Source organism: Chenopodium quinoa, unplaced genomic scaffold (genome assembly GCF_001683475.1).
Source record: "Chenopodium quinoa cultivar QQ74 unplaced genomic scaffold, ASM168347v1, whole genome shotgun sequence".
Lineage (NCBI taxonomy): Eukaryota > Viridiplantae > Streptophyta > Magnoliopsida > Caryophyllales > Amaranthaceae > Chenopodium > Chenopodium quinoa.
Window position 1 is genome coordinate 966,494 of NW_018744949.1, and position 13,799 is coordinate 980,292.

The 13,799-nt window shown below is 42.9% G+C and overlaps 1 pseudogene; it reads right to left on the bottom strand.

The window, feature by feature from the left end:
• Positions 1-12,276: 12,276 nt before the first annotated feature.
• Positions 12,277-13,706, bottom strand: LOC110706268 (annotated as a pseudogene).
• Between the last annotated feature and the right edge of the window lie 93 nt (positions 13,707-13,799).

The following is a 13,799-nucleotide window of genomic DNA, read 5'->3' on the forward strand; positions in this document are numbered from 1 at the left end:
AATCAAGATATCGATTGGCTAAAAAGACACCAAGCATTAAGCCCTTCATTCTTAGTTCAATACACCAACAATCCCCATCGAACAATCAATAAAGTGTTTATTTTGCACATTAATCAACAATCATCGCTAACCCTAGCTAGGAAACTAAACTAACATGACTAGATAAAAAAAACAAAGAAACTAAATCCATCTAAACTAATAAGAATAAGAAGAACAATCAAGAAACCAATTAAACCAAAATAACAAGAACAATTAAACCTAAACAATTAAACTAAGTAAACAAGAAATTAGGGAAAACATTAAACTAAGAACAAAATAAATAACAAGAGCAACTTAATCAAAGCAATTATTAAAGAAAACAATAAATGAAATAGAGTTTAGAATGCTCATTGAAGTATTGAAAAGGAATCCAAAACAATGTCACATATTGCATCTTCAACCTCTTCAATCCACCATTGAAGCTCTTCACTTTCTCTCTCTAAACTACAGTTAAACTAAATTATAAAACAAAGTTTAAAACTAAATCTAAGACCTAATCTAAGTGGTGAAATGATGGAGAAAGCAAAGGGGTTTCATCCCCTCAAGGAGGAGAGAAGACCCCAAAAACTCCACCCCAAAGAAAGTCTAAGAAGTGCTCTATTTATATTACAAGAAGAGAAAGAAAGGAATCCAAAAATTAAGCTCGTAAAAGACCCAGAACCCCGCGCCCGCGGCGGGCATGTCCACGCCTGCGGTACTTAGAGCCGCGCCGGCGGAAAGGCATCTCCAGATAATTGCAAAGTTGGGGAATTCAAAGGGTCGTGGCCGCGGCAGCATGGGACGCGCCCGCAGAGCCTAGCAGCATCTTGCAGATTGAAACGGCCATAACCTCTGTTCTAGGAAGTCTCTTGGGGTGTGCAACCTACCTTTGGAAAGCACTTCAAGTGTAGTTTCCATCGCAATTTGAATTGCCTCAATTTGATGTGTAGATCAAAAGTTATGGCTGAAAGAGTGAACAAGACTCGGTTTAAGGCCTTCTACGAGCTTCAAGCTTTCTTGTCTCAAGCTTCTTAGCTTCTTTCTTAGCTTCAAGCTTCTTCTATTTAACTTTCTTGCCTTTTCTCGGGTCATAAGCATCGAAGAAAGTGTCAAGCACCTACACAAATAGACCAAGAGAGAAAAGAGTGAAAGAACACATAGAAAAACATGCAAATCAAGCTAGAAACCAAGCAAAAAAGCATATTATTCACAACTAAGGCCTAAAACTATAAGCTAGGAAATATATAACTAAAACAAGACTAAAAGGAATAGAAATAACAAAGAAACACCGAAATAAACCTTAAACTAAGGGAGAAAAACGCCCTTATATGTGTCATAAATGACACTTATCAACGCACCTAATTAAAACTAGTCAAATTTGTTTAATCCATTATTTCTAAAAGCAAATTGCTCAAGTAATCAAATAAGCTCCCATTAAATTCCGCATCCACACTTAATTAATCCGATTAATTAAGTCGGCATAACCCATAATTTGTCAAAATCAAAAAATTTTGCAAAAGCCGGAAAAATCGAGGTCTAACCTCGTTAAAGTAATTACATAAATAATTTAAAACGGCAAAATTTTCGCAAAGTTTATAGCCCATGCATCGAAAAACAGCCCACACAAAACCAAATGCCTAGCATCATGGCTGCGGCTATGCTGTGCTTGGGTGCAGGCAGCCTGCCTAGCAAGGCATTGTTGCGCCTGCTAGCACCAGCACGCATCATGCTTGCATGCTAGCATGCGCGCATGTGTGCTGGCAGGTGTGGCTAGCCTGCTGTGGCTTGCTGCCTCGCTGCCTAGCAGCACTTACGAGCAGCGCCCAGCAGCCATACACCACACACAGCAGCACGCTTGGTGCACTATGCTTGCTCCCTACACAGCAGCAACATAGCGAGGTGGGAGCACCACCATGCGCACCAAGGCAGCCACATGTGGGCTGCGAGAGCAGCCCGGCTAGCCTTTGTGGTGCTTAGGTGTCTTTTGCCTCGATTAGTGTGTTTTTGACTCGGGATTTTAATCCCAATATTCGTGTGAGATAAAATTAATTCTAAATATATTTTAGAATCAATTTAGAGCAAAGAGAAAATATAACAAGTCTAACTTAAATAAATTCAATTCTAATAGTGCACTAGCCTAAATTATTCAAGAACCATTCCTTGAATCAATTTTAGGTCTAACTTGATGCAACAAAATTGAAGGGCTACATCCATAATTAATTTAACTAAAATGCAAATTAATAATGCATTTGACAAATGGGAGTTGGAAAAATAAATTAACCATCTAATGATAAAATTTTCCAACTTTCATACTTGTGTTAAATACTAAGATTACATCTTCCAATATGAAGATTAATCAAAATTTTACTCACAAGCATTTGAACTTCATGGATTTTAACAACCAGAATGAAAAATCCAAACTTTGTTCAATATGGAATTTAAAGCTTTACAGATTAGAACTTTAACATATTAGGAACTGAAAATTACACATTCACATCAAATATTCACACATTATTGCAATTAATTTGCAAAATTTGTGAAAAACAAGTTTATGTGAAAAGGCATATCAACTGAAGCACTAATTAAAACTCCATAATTATGCTTAAGGATATTTAAAATAGCAGTAGATTAGGGATGCAATAATGCATTTAATCTAACCTTGTAATGCTTTAATTAATCAAGGCTTAAAAGATTTAAAGTTTTCATTGAAAAACGAAAAACCCCCCAAAAACTTGGGTTTCTGGTTCGAATTTGGCTTCTGGACAGCTCTCAGAGAGAATTGATTCTGTTTCAGAATGTCGATTCCACCCAAAATCACTATTTTTGAGCCAAAATCTGGGTTCGACAGCCAAATCGATAAAAAATACGAGCTTTAAAATTAATTAAAACGAGCTTCTAATCTAATTAGAAAAGCAAAACCAGAAATTAAATATTACTTAAAACCACATTAATTAATAAATAATTGCAAAAATTAAAAGGAGCGTGGCTCCAATACTGTTGTTGGGTTTCGTAGTGACCCACACTACGCGGAAAGAAACCCGCCAAGACCTGCCTCCATAATAAATGCAATTAACAAGCAAAACATAATTAAACACAAGAAAGGATAAAAGGTTATACCTTTGACGCGTGCTTCCCTCAACAAAGAGCTTTTACTTGAACCCCGAAAAAACGAGGTCTCCAACGGGATCGTACCCTCGAACCCGACCCGAGCGCCCTAAGTCTCGAAGGTTAGTCAAGAACCGGACAAATAAAACTATGAGTTTTACGAATCAAGGTTTACTCAAATCAAGAGTTGCCTTTTAATTCCACTCAAGGTTGTTCTTTCCCAAATACCCAAACTTTGGTTTTTATAGGGAAATGAACCCTTGATCTTCATTTCCCAACCATTGTGGGAGAATGAATAATTTTGACAATTAATTTAATTCCAAATTAAATTAATAATCAAATCAATAACAATGCAACAAGTGTCAAGGGGAGAGAGAGAGTTAGGTGAAGACCATGAACCTTGGGGGGACCATTGCCTTGCTCCCCAAGGCATGCTCCAAACCCTTGGTCCCCACCCTCACAAAACCGGCCTAGGAGGGTTACTGGGCTGGCAGGCAGCTAGGCACGCCAGCTAGTGCTGCCAGCTAGCACCAGCCAGCAAGCCCCGTATCACCCCAGCCAGCATATGTGTGCTGTGCTGGGCGATGCTTGTGCTACTGCTGCTGCGTGCTAGTGCTAGTGTTAGTGCTAGGCGCTGCTAGCTGCTAGCGCTGGCCCTTGCCTCTCTCGCCATCGCACACGCACACGCAATGCCCCCTTCGCACTTCCTAGCATGTGTGCTACTAGCGAGCCACGCATACTGGGCATCGCCTCGCCAGCCACACGCACAAGCATGCGAAGCTTGGCTCTATGATGCTATGATGGCTTGCGATGGCCCTAGGCATAGGCACACGCACACTGACACAAGGCCTAGCATGGGGCTGCTATGCGAGGCTGCTGCTGCGATGGTGCCTACGCACACACACACGCACAAGGGTGATGTGCTTGGTGCGATAGTGCTGCGATAGTGCCTAGGCACCCATGCACGCACGCTGCGGTGCTGTAGTGCCATGCGAAGGCACGTACACACGCAGGTGGTGCTGCGATGGGCAGCCTAGTGCACCTAGCACGCATGGCGCGCCTAGCACACCATGGTGCTCCTAGCACACACATGGTGCGCCTAGGCTTTCGATGAGCTAGCCTAGCCTAACTACGGCTATGCTCGTACTTGTTGCTTGTGATTTTGCGACGCTCGGTCTCGACGCCCTAGGCTCGATATCCGACGTCTGTATTCGTAAAACTCTGTCGACTCATTAAATCCTTCGGATTAATTCGTCATCTCGGTTCGGTTGTTCGATTGGGTTCGACCCGAAGGGTTCAGTTAAGATTAAGCTGTAATATTAATTATACCTTAATAATACTGATCGGAAGTGGCCTAAGCCTAGGCATTCCGATCACTTGACCTTACTGAAGTATTAGCTCTGTAATAATTCTAAACCCTCTATCAGAATAATAGACTAGTTGGAAGGACACCATTCGTTTCGCAGATCGGGGGCGAGGTGCCAATAGTCAATCTTGACAATCAGTTTAACAATGCGATGGGTTTCCCTATACACCTATCCCAGAAGGCATCGCCGATAAGGACGCATACAACCAATCGGGAGACAGAGAAACAATCCTCTAGTCATGTTGTCAACTCGAGGACCCAAAGGCAGAGAACTTCATAAAGTGCAGGGCAAGGTGTGACACGAGCAGTTGTAAAATCAAGGGCCTCACCGTTAAAACAAGAAATCCTCGATCAGCCGATGGAAAAGATTAAGATGCCAAGGAATAGATACATAACACCCTATGAAGGGCGTATGATTTTGTTCACAAATTCTGATGCCATCTGCTGCAAGGTTTTCCCAACTACCTTGACCGGGGCAACTGAAGATTTTTTTTCGAATTTGGGAAATGGAACAATTGATAGTTTTGAGAAGTTGACAGAGATGTTTGTAGGGTTGTATATCATTAACAGTGTTCGACAAAGGACCTCGGGAGAGTTGATGGCGGTGGAGCGAAGACCGGATGAGTTTGTAAGGGACAACATCAGAAGGTTTTATAATGAAGTAAATAAAATCCCGAAGTTACAATAGGAAATTGCAGTTATGGTTTTGATGAATGGACTCGATAATTGTGAATTAAAGCGTTACCTAACACGAAAAAATCTTCCCACGTTAGCAGTGGCCTTTAATAAGGCTCATGACTACATTAAAGGGGAAGAGCTATTGAAGACAAGTAATAGTGCTGCGCTGGCAGAGAAAAGTCAATATCCACTTGACAATACTGTGTATGGAAGTAGTAAGCCCAGAGCCCCATGTCCCATTAGAGGATGCGGGGGCCAGCAAGAAGGAAGAGGTGTAAGGGCACTAGCACGGTACAACACTTTCACCCCGTTGAAAACGCCAAGGGCCGCCATCTATTTAGTGAATCATAAAAGAGAAGATTGGGTAAGACCGGTGCCGATGAAGGCAAAGGGCAGAGATATGAAGAAGTAGTGAATGTTTCATCGTGATATGTCAGCCATTACTCCGAAGATTGCACGCAGTTGAAGGATAACATAGAAGAGCTGATTAGAAAAGGGCATTTAACTAAATACCGCTTACATTCGGGGGGAATTCAGCAACCGACATATCCTCGTCAGGTAGAGTACCAGTAACCGAAATAAAGAAATGACAGACACCAAGTCAAAGTAAACCGACATGGAGATGGAAAACAACCATCGTCGTCATCTGGAAGGAACATAGTGGTTGAAGTGATTACCGGTTGGCCGGTTCATGGGGGGACGATTAGTGGTGCAAGAAAGAGCTTGTCTAGGCATCGGCAGTAAATGCGCTGGATGTCGAAAACCGTCCTCGACCCTCTGACATTCCTAGTGTCACTTTCTCAAAAGAAGACACAAAGGGAATTGTCTTTCCTCATGAAGATCCTTTGATGTTAGTGCTTATGATAAGTGGAGCTGAGATTAAACGGGTTCTAGTTAATGGAGGAAGTTCGACAAATATTCTATTCATGAAGGCATTCGATACAATGATGATAGGAAGGCAGTACTTGATGCACGTTTCGTATCCCATGGTTGGGTTTAATGGTTCAACTGTAAGGCTAGAGGGCAGTATCGTCTTACCAGTTCGGTTTGGTGAAGGACCGACAACAAGAGACGCAATGGCTGAATTCATAGTATTTGATGTACCGTCAGCATATGATGCGATTATCGGCAGACCGCTCATTCATGACACACAGGCTATAGCGTCGACATACCACCTCACAATGGCCTATGTATTGAACTCAAGGCGTGTGGAGAAGGTGCATGGAGCACAGGAAATGGCCAAATCCTGTTATGCAACTACATTAAAATAACCCACCCGAGTGGTACCTGCTTTGAATAATCCGAAAAGGGATAGAGAGTTGTCAGTGCGTGATCTGCCGATGGAAAACTTTAACACATGGCCGGTATCAGTTCGCAGACTGGCCCCCGAGGGAGAAACGGTGTAAGTCGAGCTCTAGCCGGAGTTCAAGGTCGAACAGTGAAAGTGGGCTCAGATATGGATGCGGACATGAGATGTAATTTGATTAGTTTGTTGCGAGAAAACGCAGATGTGTTCGCTTTCTCGGCAAATGAGATGCCCGGAATACACCCTAATGTTATGGTGCACAAGCTGAACGTTAACAGAAAGTTCAAGCCGGTAAAGCAAAAGAAGAGAAACTTCTCGACAGAAAAGATTGAGGTAATACATGCTGAAGTTAACAAGCTCTTGGCAGCAGGGTTCATCGAGCCTTGCATTTATCCGGAATGGTTGGCGAATGTGGTTATGGTTTGAAAGCCAACAGGAAAGTGGCGAATGTGCGTCAAATTTACAAATTTGAATAAGGCATGCCCTAAAGACTGTTATCCGTTGCCACCGTTAGACAGACCAGTGGATTCGACATCCGGACATGCAATGCTCAGTTTCCTAGATGCCTTCTCGGGATACCACCAGGTTAGCCTTCATGAGTCAAACAGGGCTAAAGTTGTGTTCATAACAGACGCAGGAGTCAACTGCTATAAGGCCATGCCGTTTGGATTAAAGAATGTCGGTGCAACTTATCAGAAGCTGGTTGATAAGATCTTTGAGAAACAAAAAGGGCGAAATGTAGAGGTGTATGTGGATGACACGATTCTGAAAAGTCAACTGGAAGAGGATCACATTGTTGGCCTAAGGGAAACCTTTAACACCTTACGGCAGTAACAGATGAAGTTGAACCTTGAAAAATGTGTGTTTGTGGTTCGCTCAGGCAAGTTTTTAGGGTTTATGGTTAGTGAGCGAGGAATTGATGCAAATCCAGATAAGGTTAATGCAATAGTTGATATGAAGCAACTGAAGACAATACGTGACATACAAAGGCTTACAAGCCGAATGGCAGCCCTACCACGGTTCATCAGTAAGTCCGCTGATAAGGCACTCCCATTTTTCATGGTCTTACGACAAAATAAAACTTTTGAATGGGGAATGGATTAGACTGAAGCCCTGGAAGTGGTCAGTATTCATTTGAGGTTGTTGCCGATAGTAGCGAGACCAGAACGTGGGTAACAGTTACAGTTATACATATCAACTTCTCCGAAGATGGTGGCAGCGGTATTATTTGTAGAAAGAAAGAAACAGCAAATGCCGATATACTTTGTCAGTTATGTTCTTAATGCGGCGGAGCGTAGATATCCAATAATTGAGAAGATGGAATACGTTGTTGTAATAGCAGCACGGAAGCTCCGGCCATATTTTGATGCTCATGTGATATAGGTATTGACCAACTAGTCGTTAGAAAAATACTTGTAGAAGATAGATACCTCGGGTTAGTTGTTGAAATGGGCATTTGAATTGTCGGAATATGAGTTGGTTTATAAGCCCAGAGTGTCCATCACGGCGCATCCACTATCTGACTTCATTGTAGAAGCTTCTTACAATGATGAGGAAGAGCAGGTCGGAACATGGCAAGTCTTGGTGCATGGATCTGCTATTGTGACCGAATCAAGAGCCGGGATAGTGATATCGTCGCCGCACGAGGATGTCTTTGAGTATGCATTGAAATTGAAATTTTAAGCTACAAATAATGAAGCAGAGTATGAGGCGGCGATAGCAGGGGTCCAGTTGTCCTTAGCAGCAGAGGCCAAGCGCTTAGTCCTGATAACAAATTCATTGTTGGTGTCAAGTCAATTTACTAGTGAATACGAGGCGCAAGAGCCAGCAATGGTAAAGTACCTTGAGAAACTCAAGCAATTAACACCACAGCCTTAACGACCTAGAGAGAACAATTATGGTCAAGGTATTAAAGCAAAAAAGTATTGATGAGGATTCAAAACAGGTTCTTTGTGTTGGTAACAACAGTCACTGGTACGATAAAATTCTGGGGTATATATTGTATGGTACCTTGCCGACTGATAAGGCCGAGTCGCGAAAATTGAGGCGAGATAGTGTTTGGTTCATTATGCTAGCTGCTAATGATGGAAGATCTGCCAAACTCAGAGGAAGTCAAAAGATAGCACAACAGTGCTACATCACATCCCTCAAGCATCCAGCTAAGGCAAGACCGCAGCCTAGCTCAGAGATGAAGCAAGAGGGTCAGGGTGAAAGAAAATCTCGAAAGAGAAAACGAGAAGAATACCCAAGAGAATAGAAGAAGAAGAAATTGGCCATGGAGAACTTTGAGCCTGCAAAAGAAGAAGTAGCTAGACCATTACCCAGCGGTGAGCATGAAATAATTGAGCTCAAAGAGGGAGATAACTCCAGGACGGTAGAAATAAGGAAAGACATTGAACCTGAAGTAAGGGTCAATCTCATGGAGCTGCTAAAGTGAAGTAAAAACATCTTTGCATTTTCAGGAGATGAAATGCCTAGAATTGACCAAGTGGTCATGGTCCACAACCTGAATGTGAAGGAAGAGGTCAGGCTAGTCAAGTAGAAAAAACGAAGCTTCTCCGCAAAAAAGAACCAAGCTATACAATAAGAAGTGGATAAGCTACTAGAGGCTGAATTTATTGAGCCATGTGATTACCCAGAGTGGCTAGCCAACGTAGTCATGGTGAAGAAAGCAAACGGCCAGTGGAGGATGTGTGCTGATTTCACATATCTCAACAAAGCATGTCCAAAAGATTGTTACCCACTGCCGCGGACTGATCAATTAGTAGATGTGACAAGTGGGCACGCATTGCTAAGCTTCATGGATGCTTTTTCAGGGTACCACCAGATCAGCCTGCACAATTCAGACAGGTAGAAAACTACATTCATCATCGAAGGGGGAGTGTATAATTACATCGCTATGCCCTTTGGGTTGTAGAATGCACGGGCCACGTTTCAAAAAATAATGGACAGAGTGTTCATCCACCAAAAAAGACGAAATGTAGAAGTGTATGTAGACGACTAAGCTAGATCATCAAAAGCATCACACAAGCAAGATATATTTTAGACTTGGAAGAAAAATTTTCCACGCTAAACAAGCACCACATCAAGTTGAACCCGAAGAAATGCGTTTTTGGGGTGAGCTCAGGAAAATACCTTGGCTTTATGGTAAGCGATAGAGGAATCGTTGCCAACCTTGAGAAAGTAGAAGCAGTTCTCAGTGTCTTAGAGCCTAAATTCACCAAAGACATTATGCGTTTGACAGGGAGGATGGCACCACTGACCCGCTTCATCAGTAAGTCAGTAGACAAAGCTTTACCGTTTTACCAGTTGTTGAAAGGATATAGGGAATTCAAGTGGGGTGAGGAAGAATAGAAAGCTTTCGCAAGAATTAAGGAGCATTTAACCAAGCTCCCCATAATGATCAGTCCGGAGCAAGGTGAGAAGCTCCAGCTATACCTTTCAGCCTCGACGCAAACCATAGGAGCAGTTCTCTTGGTTGAAAGGAACAAATAGCATAAACCACTTTACTTCGTAAGCCATGTGCTAACTGAAGCTGAACAGAGGTACCCGCTGGTGGAAAAGTTAGCTCTGGCGATGGTTACAACAGCAAGAAAGCCGAAACCCTACTTTAACGCGCATGCAATCCAGATCCTTACAAATCACCCGCTGGAAAAAGACCTGCTGAAAATGGATGCCTTGGGACGGTTGCTGAAGTGGGTAATTGAACTTTCTAAGTATGAATTCGAAGTCAAACCTAGAGCAACCATAAAGGCCCAAGCTCTAGGTGATTTTGTAGTGGAAGCCTCGTACGATGAAAAGGAAGATGAGGTAGGAATCTGGAAAGTAGCGGTGGATGGGTCGTCAGCTAAAACAGGCAGCGGCGCCGGAATAATCCTGACTTAACCTGAGGGAAATGTGTTTGAATATGCCATCAAGTTTAAATTCAAGGCATCAGACAATGAGTTACGAAGCAACATTGGTCGGATTGAGAATGAGCATCGCAGCCGGGGAAAAGAAAGTACACTTGCTGACTGACTCCCAGTTGGTAGCTAGTCAGCTGAAAGGGGAGTACAAGGCCAGAGAGCCTACGATGCTGAGATACACCACCAAAGTGAAAGAGTTGGTAGCTCAACTAATGCACTTCCAAGTAGACCTGGTACCCAGGGCAGAAAACTCTGAGGTTGACGCACTATCAAAGTTAGCCAGCTCCACTCCTCAGAGCCTCACAAGAACAGTCATGGTAAAGTTCTAGAAGAGAGTAGCATCGCTGAAAGTAAACAGGTGAATTGTACCATGCAGCAACAAGCGTAGTTCTCAGACATATTAGCATATAAGATGCACGGCGTGCTGCCATATGATATAGTAAACGCCAGGAAGGCCAAGAGAGACGTCAACTAGTACGTTGTGATGTATGGAGAGTTAAACAAGAAAAATTTCTCAAAACCACTCTTGAGGTGCATTACAGAGTGGGAGCAGGAAGGAATCATGGAAGAAGCACACTCAGGAATTTGCTCAAATCACATTGGCGGAAAAGCTCTAGGAGTTGAAGTACTTCGAAGAGGAGCATACTGGCCAACATTGACATAGGATGCTTTAGCATATGTTAAAAAGTGCGAGAAGTGCCAGAAGTATTCCTTAGTCATCAACCAATAACCAAACGATTTGACACTAATTCTCAGCCCAATCCCATATGCTCAGTGGGGAATGGACATATTAGGACCTTTCACTACTTGTTTAGCAGGCAAGAAGTACCTTATAGTGGCAGTGGACTATATCACCAAGTGGATTGAGGCCGAGCCCACAAAATATATAAAGGCATCTTAAGTCTGAACGTTCATTTGGAAGAATATCATCACAAGATTTGGGGTGCCACAATGCATAGTTTTTTACCACGGCTGTCAATTCGACTATGATACCGTCAAGGATTACTTGGAAGAACTGAACATCAAGTACGCAAGTGCTTCAGTCTGCCACCCACAGAGCAATGGTTAGGCAGAGGTAGCAAACAAGATGTTATTGATAGCCTTGTAGAGGAAATTGGAATAGCACAAGGGTATCTTGACTAACTTGGTGTCAGAAATGCTATGGGCGAATTGAACAACAAAAAAGGAAGCCACGAGCAAGAGCCCATTTGCCTTAGCTTATGGAGCAGACGCTGTTGTCCCAGTAGAAGTGCAAACTCCCAACTTGCGAATTCAGCACTACGAGCAGCAAGGTAATGAGAAGCGTCTGCTGAAAGAACTGAGGTTCCTCCTAGAGGTGCGGCTAAAAGCAACTCTCAGATTGGCTGCCCAAAAGAGCACAATCTCAAAGGCTTTCAACAAGAGAGTCAAACATCGAGAATTGTTGCCTAGAGATCTGGTTCACAGAAGAACTCCATTAGTGGGTTGAGGAAATCAGCACAAAAAGCTGTCAGCCAACTAGGATGGCCCTTTTCTCATCCATGAGCAAGTAAGACCAGGTGCTTTCCTCTTCTCTAACCAAGAAGGTCAAGTTTTAAGGAACAGTTTAAATGCAGATGTGTTAAAGAAATATTTTGCTTAAAGTCGTATGATCAAGTAGAAGCATAGAGAAAATTTGTTTAAATTATACAATGTTAATTTAGGCAATTTAAGCCATTTAAATTTAATGAAATACAAGCCTCTACGTGAGGAGTATCCTACATGAACTTGTCTAAACATGTTTATATGTTATGTTATGCTTTACCACCATACACTAACATGCAGGGAAGTTGGAATAAACTTAAAGTCACCATGTCTATGTAAAAATACTAAGGCAAGATGTGGCAAGGCATGCCATCATAAAGGGTTCATCTCAAAAATCACCCTGAGTCATGTTGGTTACCCGAAAGCGAACGACACCACTGCCTAGTTCAACCTACCAACTCAAAGTAAAACAGGACACCACCTCGGAGACGCCTAAGAGGGGTGCCTGACATGCTTCATCCTCAGCCAATGCAAGACCACTGAGAATTCTATCTCCCTCACAATTCTCGACCATTGATCAATGATTCCGAGGAGACCGATTCACCGTCTGATCATACCGCCTTGTAGGTGTCATCTTCGGTGAATGAACAGGCGAATGTTGCGAAACTCTGCTGCTACTTGATGTCGTCGTCGTATCATTGGTTCTCCTCTACATTTTGATGCTTAAAGGACCTCCTTTTCGTCGAACCGAAGGACTCGAACTTCGATTCTCATTCCTCCCCGGCGACCTCATCGGACTTCTCGCCGGTCTCTCTCTCCTTGGACTCTCACCGGAGGAAATATTATTCGCATTATTCACATTCCTCCAGCGATTATTCACTAGAGACCTCGTCAGTCTCATTAAAACAACCGGAGATTCTTCCTCCGATGAGAATCTCCGGTTGTTGCGAGACATAGTTGTTGTAGCAGTTGATGAATGTAGAAGGCCTTTGAGCTGGAGAGCTTCTAGAAAGTGCTTAAGAGTTTCTAGATCCTTCAATGGCTCATCGATTCCTCGCATTCTTCGACACCGTCCAATTTCGCCGTAAATCGACACCGCCGCTTGATGTTGCTGCTGCTGCTGCTGCTTTACCGGAAGTTCCGATGGAAAAAAATCCGCCGTATCATAATAACTCTTCGTTTCCACCATTAATCTCCGCTGATTATTGTTATTATTATTGAAAGTATTAACATTATGATTTTTTTACTTTCTGAACATTATTAATTTTTCCGCCATTGTTGTTCTGGTTTCTAGTGATACCAGATTTTTGATCTCTTTCTCTCCTGTAACTTCAGTTTTGGTTGTTACAAGAGGAAGGAAGCTTGGAGTATTAAAAAACCGGTAATCTCTCGATCTAGACTCGGAAGCCGATCGACGAAGCTCAACCTTCTTCTCTGGCGGCTCACCGGAAGAGCTCGGAAGTTGTTCGAGCCCCATAAGCCGAGTAATAACGCTCGAAGACTAACGCTGATTCTCTCTCGCATCCTCGGCGGCGGAAGCGGAAGTGGAAACAGTGTTGATTCGAATCTCTCGCGGTCGAAGTCTTCCTTTCGCGTCGGTAATTGCTCGACTGTCAAGCAAGAGCCTTGGAGTTTCTCGGTTGAACTTCCATGGCGATGATTTCACCGACTCCGTCGTTGAGTTTGGCATCGCCGGTACACTTTTCAGTGCTGGTGATTTAAGGTCTGGTTGAGGTTTCTGCTTTGTCTTCTCAGAGTTCGTCGATAAGATGAACACAAGTAAATGACAAAAACACAAGCTCTCGTCGGGAAAGATGAGCAGCATAAATCTAAGTCCTCACACTGTTAAGTGAACGACATGACGTTCACAAATCTAAGTCTCACCCAGCTAAGTGAGAGACATGATCTTAAAATCTCA